Below are 16,577 nucleotides of genomic sequence, written 5' to 3' on the forward strand. Positions count from 1 at the left end.
ATTTACTAAAATACCCCTAAGTATGAAAATTACCATTATACTCTTAGGTGCAAAATTACCATTATACCCCTATGGTTAATTTTGACTGAGATGCATGATATTTTGATTCTGTTTGTGGTATGCCATGACATGTATATCTGTTGCATGGGTTATGGGTTTTATTGATGGAGGAAGCGTTCTGGTGGCTATGCCACAAATATCTGTTTCTGGTGGCTATGCCACAAATATCTGTTCTGGTGGCTCCGCCACAATATTTGTATCTGGTAACTCTGTCACAATATCTGTTCTGGCAGCCATGCTACAAATTTTGTGACGTGTAGCAGATGGGTGGGTCGAGTAGTCTCCCCACATGGTGTAAGGTAGGCACGGGGGTGTATATGGATGGATATGGGTTGGGTTTTCTGCATACATGATATATCTATTCTGTTTTTGTTTTAGGCCTATGGGCTTCATTCTGAATTCTGTATAGGGCTAAGGCCCAACTTAATCTATTTCTGTGGTTTAAACTGATCTGGACTATGGTTGGGTTATTTTACACACTGAGTTTTCCAAACTCACCCCTTAATTTTATCAATGCAAGTAACCCTCAACCATAGTGGACTTGGAGCTGTGAGGGATTCGGAGTGGCCACCTGTTTTGCAAGCTAAATTCTCTTTTTATGACTTGATTAGTTTTATTTACTTTAATTTCTTTGGGTTTAAGTTGTAATAAGGCCGTTTTAATTACTTTTAATTGCTTTTAATATGTTTTGTTAGCTTAGGCATGATATTGATTTAATTGTTTGAAGTTAAGTAGCTCTAGGCGTGTTTTAAAAAGATTACTTGTTTTCAAAATATCGCGATAACATGGCAAAGCTTCCGCAATGAAAATGTTTTCAAGATTAATAACCTTTCATATTGGTTTTAAACGAATCGGTTTCCATGAACAAACACTCGGTTAAAGTGTGGCAATGGTTGTGTGCATGTCTAGGAGTGGATCCGTGGAGAGCTTGGTACTTAAGCAGTCTAATAGACTCAACTCCTCTTTTTCTGGCATCCTACCTGGTGCACAGCTTCCATTCACTTTAACCTATAACGAAAATACTCTCTAAACGCTAAGAAAGATTTTAGATAAAACATGAGTTTTTCAGTAACGCTTCAACATGACACGCTGGATTCGGCCGTAACGTCTGGGCTGGGTTTAGGTTGTTACAGTTGTTTTGATGATGTTTGGTAGTGAAATGAGGGGTTTGAAACGATGAACGCCAAGGCTTACATATGTACCTGAAATGTGTCAAGGATTTAACTAAAAGCTTTGAAAAAATCTCCAACATCACCATTTTTGGTACCTCAACTCTAGTTTTGGTCATCTTCCCTCTCTATCTTATCTATTTCCTCTATATTTTGATGAATGATTTCTTTTGGGGGAAGACAATGGGAACAAAAATAGAAAAAAAGAAAAAAAAAGGAAACGTCAAAACTATAACAAGTACACCTTTTCATGAGCCAGGCTATCCGTCTAGACCCAAAGGCCCGCCTGAAATTTGGGATGGTTTGAGCAAAAAAATTAGGCTCGTTTAAAATATGGGTTGGGCTTAGGCTTGAATGTTTAAGCTCAAGTTTGACCCGGCCTTTGAGTTTGTAATACTTTATATTATGTTATTTTTATATATTATGTAATTTAAAATACATAAAAAAATAACTTATACTAAATATATAATACTACTCTAATGTAAACATTAAAATAATGTTAAGATGACTATATAAAAAATTTCAATACATAAAAATGTATAAAATTATTAAATATTAAAATAATATAATATAAATATTTTTTAAAAATTTTAAAAAATTATATGGGCGGGCCTAAAATGAGCTTGGGTTAATCTTTTGCAAATATGGGCTGGTTTGGGTAAAACTTTAAGCCCAAGTTTCAGGCCGGGCCAGGCTTGGACAAGTATAAAATATGTTAATATCATGCTTAAACCTGACCTGAACCCAACCCATGAGCACCTCTAATAACAAGTAACATTACACGTTTTTCTTAGTTGGCATATAACAATAACAAAACAATGTTGAAGATGTGAAAGAAAGTGGAGGTTAAATTCTGCTATTATAGTCCTTGTACTTTGTGAAAGTTATGGTTTCAGTCTTTAAACTTGAATTTAATCAATTTTAGTTTCTATATCTTTTGAATTGGTCAATTTTAATCCTTTTGCTTTTCAAATTTTAAAATTTTAGTCCTAACCCAAACAGTAGCAATTAAATTCATTTGGTTAAATCCAATTACTAGTCATGTACTATGTATACAGTTGTAGACTTAGTCCATATTCTCAAATTTGATCATTCTAAGTCCCTATACTTTTTGAATTTTGAAATTTCAATCTTTACACAAAATATTATCATTAATCCATTAGTTATATTTGTAGTGAGTAATATGTGGAAATAACTAGCTAGATATTATTACACATATGATAATATAGTTGTCGCATCATATTGTGGAAATAACATAACTTAATAAATTTAACAGTTATCATTTGATGAGGACTGAAATTTTAAAATTTGAAAAGTAACAGGGTTAAAAATGACCAAATTAAATTATAGAGACTAAATCCACAACATTTGTAAAATACAATGACTAATAACTAAATGTAACTTAAGTTGAACTACAGTCAATGCTGTTGGACTACAATGATGGACCTAGCCGAGCCCTCTAGTAATTCTCAAAACCCAAGAGCTTATCTTGGGTACGATTAGCACAATAATGGCCCTATATGTATAAAAATGCATATACTAAATTCGGAGTAAATTAAAAAGGTTAAAATATGTTGTTAGTTCTATAATTATATAATTTGAGATTTGATGTTTCTATTTTAAAAGTTAAAAATTCAATCCTCCTACTTTTTCAATTTAACATGTTTATTCTAATCATTATCGCTATTGTATTTTTTGTCAAAATTTATCAATTTAACATGTTTATTTAAAATCAATCATATGCCATGTCATATAAGGACAGCCTAATCAAAATTCTAAATTGACAAATTTTGATAGAAAATACTTGAGATTTTAATGATTGGACTGAGATTTTTATATAAAAAAATATGAGGACTTAATTTTTAAATTTTTAAGTACATGGATTAAATCTAAAATTTTGACAAAATTCATAGACTAACATCATATTTTAACCAATTAAATCTCAAATTACTTGTCATCTAATATACTAGGAATATAACCCCACTATGCAAGGCTTGTCTTTTATTTTTTACTAAACTAAAAAATAAGAATAAAAAGGACTTCAAGAATAGGGATATAAAAAGAGGATACCATACATTATATAATAATCCTCGAAGAGAAAATAACCAAATCAAAATTCGTCAAAAATATTATTAAACAATAGTTGAAAATACAAAAATAACACTTAACTCAATCATCACTAAACTTTTTTTTAACAATTTTATTATAATTACTGATCATATCTACTCTTTATAACGCAATGCCTAGAATTACCCAAAACCCCTCCCCAACCCATAAATAGGAGGATAATGGACAATTGATAATCCTAATCCTAAAATTGTTCAACAGAGCTTTCGATAAAACTGTTCTATCATTATTAACTAAAGAACTGAACTTAAATAGAGAAAAGAGTCCTAATCCTAATTGGGAAAATAGTTCCCTTATTCTAATAAACTACTAAAACATAAAAGAAAATAGTTCCCTTATTCTAATAAACTACTAAAAGATAAAATAAAAATATACCTAGAATATGAATAAAACTTATCTACCTAAATAACATTTATCTACCTAAATAAATTTAAATTATATACATATTTCAACACCCTGCCTCAAGTTGGTGCATATATATCAATCATGACCAACTTGCTTACAAGAAAATCAAAGCTTGTCTTAGAGAGTCCTTTGGTGAGTATGTCAACAATCTGTTGTTTTGAAGGAACAAACGGCATGAACACTTAGCCTTCTTCAATCTTTTCCTTGATAAAGTGTCTATCAATCTCAACTTGTTTAGTTCTGTCATGTTGGACTGGGTTGTGAACAATACTAATGGCAGCTTTGTTATCACAGTACAACTTCACTGGTGAAGTTATTGGTTTCCTCAACTCTTCCATAATTCTTTTTAACCACATCATTTCACAAATTCCTTGAGCCATTGATCTAAACTCAGCCTCTATACTACTTCTTGCTACAACACTTTGTTTTTTGCTTCGCCAAGTCTCAAGGTTTCCCCAAACAAATGTACAGTATCCTAATGTAGATCTTCTATCTATTGTTGAGCCTGCCTAATTTGTATCTGTATAAGCTTCAATTCCTCTTTGTTCATATTTCTTGAAGAATAAGCCTTTTCCAGGTGAACTCTTCAAGTATCTTAGAATTCAAAAACACTGCTTCTTCATGTTCCTCAATTGGGGAGTGCATAAATTGACTCACTAAGCTTACTGCAAAATTTATGTCTGGTCTTGTATGTGATAAGTAAATTAACTTACCAACTAATCTTTGGTATTACCCTTTATCAACTAATCGACCTTCTTTATTTCTGAATTTTACATTTGGATCAATTGGTGTGTCAGCTGGGCGGCAACCACTCATCCCAGCCTCTTTTAAAAGATCAATCACATATTTTTTTCCGAGAGACCACAAGACCCTTCTTTGATCGAGCAACGTCCATTCCAAAAAAGTATTTTTTCTTTTCTTCTTGTTTATTTTTCTTTCATTTTTTTTATCTTTTTTGAAACAAAATAAAATTCAGCAACTTAAATAAGGGAACATAGATAGGCAACTAACTAGATCAACTCTCAACAAAAAGGGAGTCAATAAAAAGGATAAATATAGAACAAACATATAGGTCATGGGTTAATATTACGGGTTAATTAATAAAATAGTGTTAGGATCAATGGGGTTCACTAGGGTTAATTTAATAGGTAAGTTTTTTAAAGGTAAAAGGGGGTTAAATTCGAAGTGTCGTATATCGAATCAACAATGTGGTGTCAACACTCATAATCATAGAAAGTTCTAGAATAACAAATCAAATTGACATATACACAACCAAAAATGAAATGAACATGAAAAATGTATGCTCTATAGGCTCATAAGCTCAAAAAAAAATAATGGTTTTGATGTCAAACCCGCAATTTCAAATTTTCAAGATAATAATCCAATTTAGGAAGACAACCTAACATATTTAATTCTGAAAACAGCTTGTCATGCTTGACTCTCTCGTGTCTTAACGTATACACCAACCAATACATAAAAATTCACAAATTAAATCCAAAGAAACATCAATAAAAATTCCAAATAGCAAAAATTCACTCTAATTGGGTGTGAGAAAATTACTTAAGCACAACAAATAATTCAAAAATTTTGTCACAAGTATACACAATCAACCTCCCGACACTTAAGATGTACATTTTCCTCAATGTATAAACAACTATAAATAGAATAAGCACAATATCATAAGAAGAAAGAGAACTGAAACTTTCCTGAATTAGGATGATTTCGTCTGAGTTGGAATAATAAAAAATGCAGTGAGTCTAAAGGAAGTGCAATTTTCTAAGCAAACTAAAAAGAAAATAAACAAACATTATTAAAAAATAGAGTTAACAACTAGAATAAAACAACCATAAAAATAATAACAATAATAACAACATAGTTCAATATCAAAGAAATAAGTCTCGCAAATAAAAATAAAACAACCAAAAGTAAAATAAAAGTACAACTAAAAATAAAGATGAATAAAGCAACTAAAACGAATATAGATCAGTGATCATCATCGTGTAAGGCGGTAGGGTCCTACGGTGCATCATTAGAATGAGAGATCTGCATCTTTTGCAACTGAGCATCAATACTATTGAAGAGGGCTCTCTACTGTGCAAAATTTTCATGGTGTAACCGTAAAAAAAGATCGATATTCTAATTGTGCTGCTGTGCATAGCGGTCAAGCTGATCCAAATATCGCTGCTCGAACTGCTTAAACTGGTTGTAAGAGACATAGGGCCCAATAGTAGTATGCTTCGATGGAGAAGGAGGATGACCAGGCTCCTTGTGTCGAGATGTATCATTTTCGTGAGAGTCATCTGGCTTGTGGTGAAGGTCGTGACGCAGTAGGGTGTAGCGAGTAGGACTCCGTCCCTCCTTGCTGCAAATCATCCTCATATGTCCTATAATAGATAATCCTTACGAGACCATCTAGCCAACCAAAGTGAATGAGGATGTCTACTCCGGTGTGTCGAGCAATCCAAAAAGTCACTCCAAACGAGTCACATAAGGGCAAGCAGATAGGACCCTGCCTTGTACAATTTGTCTGCTGGCGGCATGCTAAGGCGACAAAATAGGCGACGTCTATGGAGTGTTGTGTCACCATACACTATAGAAAATACACATTAGTTGTCCCTACTACCACAGTACTCTCTGTACGTCCTGTCAGTGTATGTGCAAGGAGAGCATGAATGTATCAAAGCGCAAGAGGTAAGGAAGTAGTTTTCAACCTACTCGAGTTATCCGGTACTGGTGTCAATACTATAGCAGCCCAATGGTCATGTGGCGGATGATGAATATGTCGATGAAGAGTGGAGAAATCTGAAGTGTCCATGAACTCCTGAATATATATTTCAAGGGCCGCGCCAAAGTCCGGGATGCTCATATATCTCATCATGCCACCCAACCGAAATGAAATAGTGTGCAGCTATTGTGACTCACCATCTCATGTTGTAGATGAAATGTGGAGCAAAACTCTAAGGTAAGCTCCAAATATGTAGGCTCAACAATCGTAAAGAGTTGATCCCTATGCATCGTCTCGGTCAGTGCACGCACGTTATCGGCCAGTTGTATCTCTTCTAAGGCCGTCCAATCAATACATCAGCCCATACCTAAGGGACACTGTCGTAAATGTTGATATAGGTCCTTGTGCAGACCCAGTGGAAATCGAAAGCATGGATGACATTCATTAGAGGTGAGGCCGCAGACGAGGTCGAGCCTGGAGTCTTTCGGTTTTTCGAAGTAGGGACGATAACTTTAGTTTACCTTTGCGAGTGTTCGTCATAATGTACCTGTAATAAAATATCAAAGCCTAATATTAAAAAGCAGTAAAACATCATAACTTAGTATGAATCTCTCAAAAAAATAGAGTAGAATAGAATATAAGCAAATATTTCGACGAGCAAACAATCTCACAACAAAATCCAAATCACAAACTAAAGTCAACCAGAATAACAATAGATGTAAGAATCAAAAAATAAATAAATATAATATTACTAGTAACAATAATAAGACAATATAGTAAAATCAACAAAAATAATAAAGACTAATAACCATCAATAACCATAATAATAAAGGGGGCCAAACGATAGGGTTTTTGGTGGTGGATGCGGCGAATGGAGGCACGGCGGTCGCTACAAGGTGAAGGTGTGAACGATTGGTAAAAGAGGTGGTGTTGCTGTGATTTGCAGAGTCACATGGAGGAGAGGGAAAATTAGAGAAGAAAGTGTTCTAGGGGAGGAGGCTCAAAGATGGAGGCGCGAAGGAGGGAGAAGGAAAGTGAACAGCCTCGATTTGGTTGAGGAGTAATTAGAGTCGTCAAAGTGTACGCGATATGCGGAGGTGGGGGAGGGCAGATCTATGAAAGGGTGGAAAAAAAGGGCTGCGCACGGTAGAGCTACGGTTTCAAATGGGGAGAGGAAGTTGGTGCGAGTTGCTTTAGTTTGGACGGCGACGAGAATAGGAATAAGGATAATCAAAGAGTGTTGTAGTTTAAACCAGTGAAGGAATAACGACGAGGGGAGGGCGCTTGAGATGTGTGAGTGAAACGATGCAAGAAAAAAAATAAAGGGAATAAGTAAAAGTTTTAAAAAAATTAGGGTTTTAGGGTTAAATTGGGGACACGGTCGTGTGAGGCCCATGCGTGCCACACGACTGTGTCCCATGCCTATGTGTTGCTTTGAAATACATTAAAAACATGCCCAATAGCTACACGACCTGAGACACGCCTGTGTGCCCATGCTGTGTGTCACGTACGACTATGTGCCAGGCTATGTGCGTGCACCATTCGTTTCTCCCACGCCCGTGTATGAGGTGTGTGGGACACACATACTCACTCACACCCATGTGACAGGACGTATGTCTCATACAGCCATGTGTTTAACCTGTGTAGCTCAAAAAATCAAGATAAAATTGAAAAAATTCACTCCAGTATACACACGACCTGACACACGCTCATTTGGCCAGGCCACGTAGCTTACACGGCCGTGTGGCTCACTATTAGCCTATGTGGTTTTTTTTAAAAAAAAAATTATTATGAAGTAATAAAACATAAGAGTACATGCAAATTTTTTTCGATTTTTTTATGAAAGTAAAATAATAAAAGGAACTAAAAACATTTGGGTTGCCTCTCGAGAAGCGTTTATTTAGAGTTAAAGCTCGACTTCCCTTTCAAACTCACGGTTAGGAAGATATTGGGGCCGAGGCCCCTTTCTATCATTATTAGCATTACCAACGTAATAAAATTTGAGACGATGGTGATTTACCTTGAATGTACCATAATTAGGATGTGTTACCTCCATTGTATTGTATGGAAAAACGATTTTTACCAAAAATGTGTCGGATCCTCTTGGCTTAAACTCCGAAGGAAAAATTCATGGATCCAATTGGTCTAATAACACTTTGTCCCCAACTTTAAATTGGTTCATTCTCTTCTCATGCACATCATGGCTTTGCTTTGTTTCTTTCTTGTGTTTTCTTAGTTTCTCATCAGCCTTTCTTCGTCATTCGTCTAGTTCATCGAGTTGCACCATTCGCTCTTTATTTGTCCCTTGAGTTCTATCACTTTGAATATGATATGGCTCTAACACGTTTTCATAAAGGGTTTCTTGCAAGAAATGTTGAGGCACATGGTTACTTACATTAACAAAACAATTAACATCGTTTTACTCGCTAGGAACTTTAACAAAATTACGTGCTTGAAGAGTAATCTTTTCATCACCTACACGAAGCACAAGTTCACTAGTACCCACATCAATGACAGTTCTAGTAGTGGCTAAAAATGGTCTACCTAAGATCATAAGTACCTCAATATCCTCATTCATGTCCAATACAACAAAATCAATAGGGAACATAAATTTATCAACTTTTACAAGTACATCCCTAATAATACCCCTAAGATATCTAATTGAACTATTAGTTAATTGAATACTCATCCTAGTAGGTTTTGGTTCCCCAAGACTAAGTTGTTTGAACAATTTATAAGGCATAACATTAATGCTAGCCCCCAAATCAGCCAAAGCTCTTTCAACATTTAAACTACTAAAGAGATAAGGAATAGTAAAATGCATTGGATCTTTAAGTTTGTTAGGTAGTTCGTTTTGGAGGATTGTCGAGCAAACTACATTGAGCTCTACAGTCAGCAAGTCGTCTAACTTCCTCTTATTTTTTAAAATCTCCTTTAAGAATTTTAAATACCTTGGCATCTGCAAAAAAGCTTCAACAAAAAGTAAGTTAATATGCAATTTCTTTAAGAGTTTAAGAAATTTACCATATTTTTCCTTTCTGTAGTCTCTCTTCAACGTTGCTGGATATGGAATTCAAGTTTTGTATTTTCTAAGCACCGGCTTATGCTCATTCCTACTTTCCTCAATCTTATCAATTCCCACAGTAGTTCCTAGTATTAATTTCTGTTCAGGTTTGACTAACACTTCCACGTTTCAAACAGTGATTGCCTGGATTTGTTCCTTTAGGTTAGTTTTAGTGTTACTAGGTAAACTACTTTGTGGTCTTTATGAAATGAGTTTGTCAAGTTGTCCAAGTTGATTCTTAAGCTCTTAAATCGATGCTTGTTGATTTTTCAATACTTCTCATTGTTTTGAAATATAGTTTCAGAAACTGAATTAAATTTAGGAAGCATCTTTAAGGTTCGATTTTTTCTCTTGTTAATAAGGCTGCTGAAAACCCAAAAGGGATTGTGACCTTTGATTTCCTTGACCACCCCTTGAAAAGTTTGGATGATTCCTCAATACTGTATTATAATTATTGTAGGGGTTATTTTGAAGTCTAGAATTACTACCCAAAAATTCGACTTGCTCATGCTCCATGTTAGACTTGAAGGGTGAATATTTTGGATTAATTATCCCAGCTCCATTTGCATTACCTTGTATCGCTAGATTTACATGCGTAGAAAAATTCAAACTATCAAATTTTTTTATTCAGTGCTTTCACTTGACTTGCCAATATAGCAACTGTATCTATATTAAAGACATCGACTACTTTAATCGGTTTCATTCTTATGACTTGCCACTAAAAATTATTGGCATAATTGCAAAAAAAAAACCCTTAACGTTTGGGAGATTTTGGTTTTGTGCCCTTAACCTTTTTATTTTTTTATTGACACTCATTGTTACAATTTTTTAAGAAATCAGCCCAGTTTCAAATTGACCGTTAATCAAACTGTAGGTCAAAATAATAGCCATGTAGCATGCCATATAAGCACACGATGTCATATGACGTTATCGATTTAACAAAAAATTTTCTCTCTTTCCAAACACCACTTTTTTTTCTTCAAAACACATGGTTGGCTCATTTCCTCTACAAGAATTTCCATTACCATGATTATAATCAGGCTTTTGTGTAATTTTTATAAACCTACACCACACTTTTAGCTTAAAATCATTATTTTTTTCCACCAATGTTGGCTACCATTTTTTTCTCTCATTTTCTCTCTTGCCAAACACCATTTTTCTTCTTCAAAACATATGGTTGGCTCATTTCATCTATAAGAATTTCCATTACCATGATCACATCTACAAGAATTTCCATTACCATGATTATAATCATGCTTTTGTGTAATTTTTGTAAACCCACACCTCACGTTCAGCTTAAAATCATTGTTTTTTCCCTCCACTATCAGCTGCCATTTTTTTCCTCTGATTTTCTCTCTTGCCAAACACCATTTTTCTTCTTCAAAATATATGGTTGGCTCATTTCATCTATAAGAATTTCCATTACTATGATTATAATAATGCTTTTGTGTAATTTTTGTAAACGCACACCATACTTTCAACTTAAAATCATTGGTTTTTTCCCTCAATTGTCAGCTACCATTTTTTCTCTCTCATTTTCTCTCTTCCCAAACACCATTTTTCTTCTTCAAAACACATGGTTGGCTCATTTCGTCTGCAAGAATTTCCATCACGATGATTACAATCATGCTTTCGTGCAATTTTTTGTAAACTTACACCACACTTTCAACTTAAAATCATTGTTTTTACCTTACTATCGATTGCCATTTTTTTCTCTCATTTTCTCTCTTGCCAAACAACATTTTTATTCTTCAAAACAAAACATCTGGTTACTTCTTTAATTTTGGGTTCAAGCAAAGCTAAACCCTATTCAACATTCACGTGTAAGCTTTTTTTTCTCTCTCTAATTCATTTACTATCATTAAAATATATTTAGTTTCTATTACTGGGTTTTCAAAAACCAATTATTTAGAGATCAAATTTTGTTTTTTTTGTTGGTTTATTTTGAGTTCTGATTAGTTTTTGAAATTGGGTTTTTAAAAATGAGGAAACTCACAAAAGAATCAGAGATAAACATGGAGTCAATCTGTCAAAACTTGATAAAAAAATCCATGGCTAGAATTACAGTTAGAAGGGAAGAGAGAAAGAGGGAAGAAGAAATAAAATGGAAACAAAATGAAAAAAATGTTAAATAAATGACGTCATATATGACATCATACACTTATGTGGCATGCCACATGGGCTACTACGTTGACCTATAGTTTGATTAATGATCAACTCACGTTGACTGTTAAAATTGGGCTAATTTTTGAAAAAATCATAACATTGAGGGTGTTAGTCAAAAAATAAAAAGGTCGAGGGCACAAAACCAAAAGCCCCCAAACATTGAGGGTTTTTTACAATTATGTCATAATTATTCAATGTCATTTCCTCAATAAACTCTTTAGTTGCTTGGGTGTTTTATTATTCAATGTTCCACCAGCTACTGCATCAATTTAATTGACGAGTCGAGGGATTTAAACCGTTGTAAAAGTCTTGAACTTGCCACTATAATGGCAATCCATGATTAGGGCACCTTCTCAACAAATCCTTAAATCTCTCCCATGCATCGTATAATGTCTCCATATCAATTTGAGCAAAAGAAGAGATGTTATTCCTCAACTTAGTTGTTTTAGCCAGTGGGAAATACTTCAACAAAAATTTCTAGGTCATTTGAGCCCAAGTAGTGGTAGAACCTTGTGACAAAGAATTTAGCCATTGTTTTGCCTTACTCCTCAACAAGAATGGGAACAACCATAAGCGTATGGCGTCACCAGTAGTGCCATTGATCTTAAAAGCGTCACAAATCTCAAGAAAGTTAGCCAAATGAGTATTCGGATCATCATCTTGCAAACTATCAAACTGAACATACTGTTGTACCATCTGAATTATTTTGATTTGATCTCAAAATTGTTTGCATTAACAGTCGACTAGATAGTACTCGATTTAGCCCCACTTAAAGTGGGCTTAGCATAATCATAAATAGACCGAGGAGCAGGACGTGGGAGGTAGTAGATTATTTTGATTATCACCCATCCCGATAGTAATATCCTTTTCCTTTTGTTCGTCTACTATTTTCTGCTGACTTTGTCTTGCTTCTCTAACCTCTCTACGATTTCTGCGAGTAGCCTGTTCAATCTATCTATCATAAATTAATGAATTCGACAGGTTTCCTATAGTCATAAACCAAAAGAATCTGTTAGAATTAAAAAAAGAAAAGAAGAATTAAAATATAAGGAATAAAATAAAAAATAAAAAAATATTAAAATAAAAAAGTAGCCAAATTAATAGAAATAAAATTTTCCTAATATTTCAATCCCCAGCAACGGCGCTAAAAACTTAATGCAGTCAAAACTAACTAAAAAATGACTAAGACAAGTGCACCTATCAATTACTAGTATAGTTACAATGAGTACATATATCGTTCCCACGAGGACTAAAAGTACTAGTAATTACTGTCTTCCTATTATTTAACTGACAAATTGGAGTGATTGTTTAAAACTAAAATTAACTAAATTAATAAACTAAAGAACACGACAAAGAACAAAGTAAGAAAGCAAGTGAATAACAACCAAGAAGCGAGGCAATACCCAGGAAAGAATCCACCTAGATTTCATCTGTCATTATCAATCTGAATTAAACAATTTATCCACTTAGTATCTTGATTCATAGAAATCCCTAAATTATGCTAATACCTCTATTCAAGCATAAAAGCAATTGACTCTAGATTGATTAATTGAAATTTCTTTCTAATTAAAACCCCTATTGTCGCATTAACTCGATCTATCGATCCCCTTATTAAATTTGACTCTAATCTAGTAGATTTATGTCATCCTATTTCTAGGATTGTATGCAACTCCACTCAATAATGCTAGATCTACTCTTAAATAGGGTCTATTTCTCTTCTGATTTAAGCACATCAAACAAGAATTAATATCTCAGAAATATTAAATCAAGAATCAAGCACACACAATTGAGAATATGATCTAAATATTTATTACATAAAACAAAAATCAAATGACAAAATTCATCACAGGGTTCGTCTACCATAGGTATTTAAAAAATTAGTTCATAATAGCAAATGAGAACATCTTAAAGACAGTATAACCACAAGACATAGAAAAACTCATAATAAGATCCAAAGAGATTAAAAAGAAGTCTTTAATCTTGATGGAAATTTGCTTCAAAGATGGCTTCAATGGTGTTTTCTCAGCTGTTTTCTTCAACGTTCTATGACGACTTTTTCCTCTCTTTTTATATTTGGTATTTATACGTCTTAGAATACCTAAAAAGCCTAAAAATGGCATTTTCCATGAGTTTTGGTGTCCAGATCATGAAACCCACACGGTCGTGTGCCCAGCCCGTGTGGCATGAGTGCAGCCCGTCTGGTCCTTGTACCTTGTACAATTCTTCTGGTTTTCACTCATTTTCCTCTCCTTTTGCTCCCAAATGCTCTCCTAAATATAGAAACATGAATTTAAAAGATTAAGAGCATAAAATTCATCATTTTACATCAAATAATCATCCAAAAAAGCTTTAAGAATGGGATTAAAACATGTTACTTTTAGCAGTTATCACGAAGGCAACCAAAACTAGGGTTAAATGCTGATGGATGACATTGGATTGATGATAGAGGAAGGGCTTTATACTATCTGGTTGATGGGTTCCAAAGGACAACCTCACCTTCATCATCATGTAAACACAACAATCCATTATAAGGACCAGAAACTAGAGGATAATGCGAACAAGACGCAGAAAAAGGTAAGCGAATGTTGTGTTTTACCGAAAATTTTTGGCCTTGTTCAGTTGAAAGTTAAGAGAAAAAAATGGATATTTAGGTCATAGCATACGTTATCAAGAAAATTTTTCAAGAGGAGATTTAAGTTGTTGGGCATTAAATAATTCTTATTTAGCTTAATTAAGACTGAGTTAGATATGACTTTTCCGCTCTTAAAAATATAATTAAATTTTAAATAAAAAGGGGAAATAGCTAAATTTTTAAGGTAATCACTGTTACTGGAAAAATGTTAAACTGAACTAGTCTCTGATAGCTCATGAGTTTTTTTCTAAAAATAGACTAAGTTTTCTTCTAAAAATAAACAAATGTTTTAATATGACTATTTTTTAAACTTTGGTAGCTTATCAGGCCATTCCGGTGGCTAATGTAGTCTTTCGAACTTGGGTCTAACGTTTAAGTTAGGTTAGGGAGGTTACAAGTATATTAGAACTTAATTGATTTTGTATATAATTTTCTTTTTTAATTTATTAATTATATAATATTATATATAATAATGTGAAGTTATATACATTTGGTTTGTATTATAATGTTAAATCATTTTAAAGAATGTAATCAATATCATAATTAAAAAAAAACAAATTTGGGCAAATTAGGGGAATTTGTGGATGAGATGCCGCAAAAGATCTTACATTTTGTGGAATTTTGAAAAAAAAGGCACCACTAAAGGAATTACATTCCGTAGTGATTATTGAGGAAACACCACAAAAAAGATATTAGATTTAGTGGTGTTTGGAAAGAAAACTGTCGTTAAAGGTCCTATTTTCAGTGATGCTTGTTGATGAAATGCCACAAAAAGTCCTCACATGATGCAACATTTGTGAAGAAAAACACCACAAAAAGTCTTGTAAACGCCATCACTTTTCACGTCATTGGTTATAGTGGTGTTTTTTTGCAACACTTTTCCTGTGCGCCACTATATATATTGTGACATTTTTAAACGCTGCAAATAGCTTAAATATTGCCGTTAAAAACCTATTTTACTATAGTGACATCACTATTATAGGAAGAATCAACTCAATAAAATTACCACGATTTTTCGAATGAAGTGTCTTACACCTCTAAAAGTACAAAAGCCATAGAACAATATCTATAGAAGTCTTAACTTGTAACCTATTATTCAAAATTTGTTGATGCATTACTTTATCAATATACCTAGATTGCTTCATCAAATCCACACAAGATTTCATGGCATTATCATGTGGTGAACAAGGATCATCTTTAATGTGATTAAGAAATGCACAATTCTTCCTATAATTAACCTTTTCAAACTTCTAAAGAGATAAATTTGATATGGAACTACTCTCAGGTAAGTTCATTGAACTTCATCTCATTGATTAATTGAATATTCCAAATTGATTGACGTAATCCCGGATTATCTATAAGAGAATAGTTAACTTCTTTAACACCACAAAATGAAGATTTCGAAGGAAATTAACTACAACTTTAATGCTCAGGCCTATAAGATTTGAATGGTATACTACTTTATGTAGTATCAACATCTTTCTTCCTAAAAAAAAGTGTCCAACCTTTTTTGCATTCCCATGAACAGTAAATTCAGGCAACCTATAATCATAGAAATATATTAGTTTAAATTTATATTTCTTATTTTGCTTCTAATAGGAAACATGAGAACAATTTAAACTTGTACGCCCTTTACATTACATATAAATCTTTTAAAATAATTATTAAATTAGTATTTAGTAACACATTAATGATATAAATATTTTCAAATCTAGAAATGTTATAATAGTTATTAAATATTATTCGTATTAGTATTTTATACAATTAAAGTTCTCAGATTTTTATATTATAAAAGTATTTATTACTAAATATTTATAAATTATAATCTACATATTCATTATTAAAATATTAATATAATTTTTTTTCAATAAAATGTTAGAATGTTATCTAAAATTTAGAATAATTAGTAATGTTAGAATCTATTGTTAAAATAATATATTATGAAATTAAATAATATTTTATTAAAATAATAAGTTTCATTGGTTATATTAATATTTCCTTATTTATTATTAAAATAAAAATATTACATTATATATGTTTAATAATACTAAAAATTACAATATTTATGATTAATTATGTTAAATATTTTTAAAAATATTATTAATATATTAGTATTTGACTAAATTCAAGTTAATTTTTAAGTTGAGCTATTTTTTGTCAACTAGTAAATCATTTTCTACCAAACTATTTTTTTCAAAATAAACTCAAATAAAAAAATGCAAAAAAAAA

The 16,577-nt window shown here is 32.8% G+C and overlaps 1 non-coding gene across 1 annotated transcript; it reads left to right on the forward strand.

Annotated features, from left to right (window-relative positions):
• The first annotated feature begins 12,047 nt into the window (after positions 1–12,047).
• On the forward strand, positions 12,048–12,154 carry LOC121208953 (small nucleolar RNA R71). The gene has a single exon (XR_005904074.1). It is a non-coding gene; the product is annotated as a small nucleolar RNA R71 (small nucleolar RNA).
• The last annotated feature ends 4,423 nt before the right edge of the window (positions 12,155–16,577 follow it).

Source organism: Gossypium hirsutum, chromosome A10 (assembly GCF_007990345.1).
Source record: "Gossypium hirsutum isolate 1008001.06 chromosome A10, Gossypium_hirsutum_v2.1, whole genome shotgun sequence".
NCBI classification, from domain to species: domain Eukaryota; kingdom Viridiplantae; phylum Streptophyta; class Magnoliopsida; order Malvales; family Malvaceae; genus Gossypium; species Gossypium hirsutum.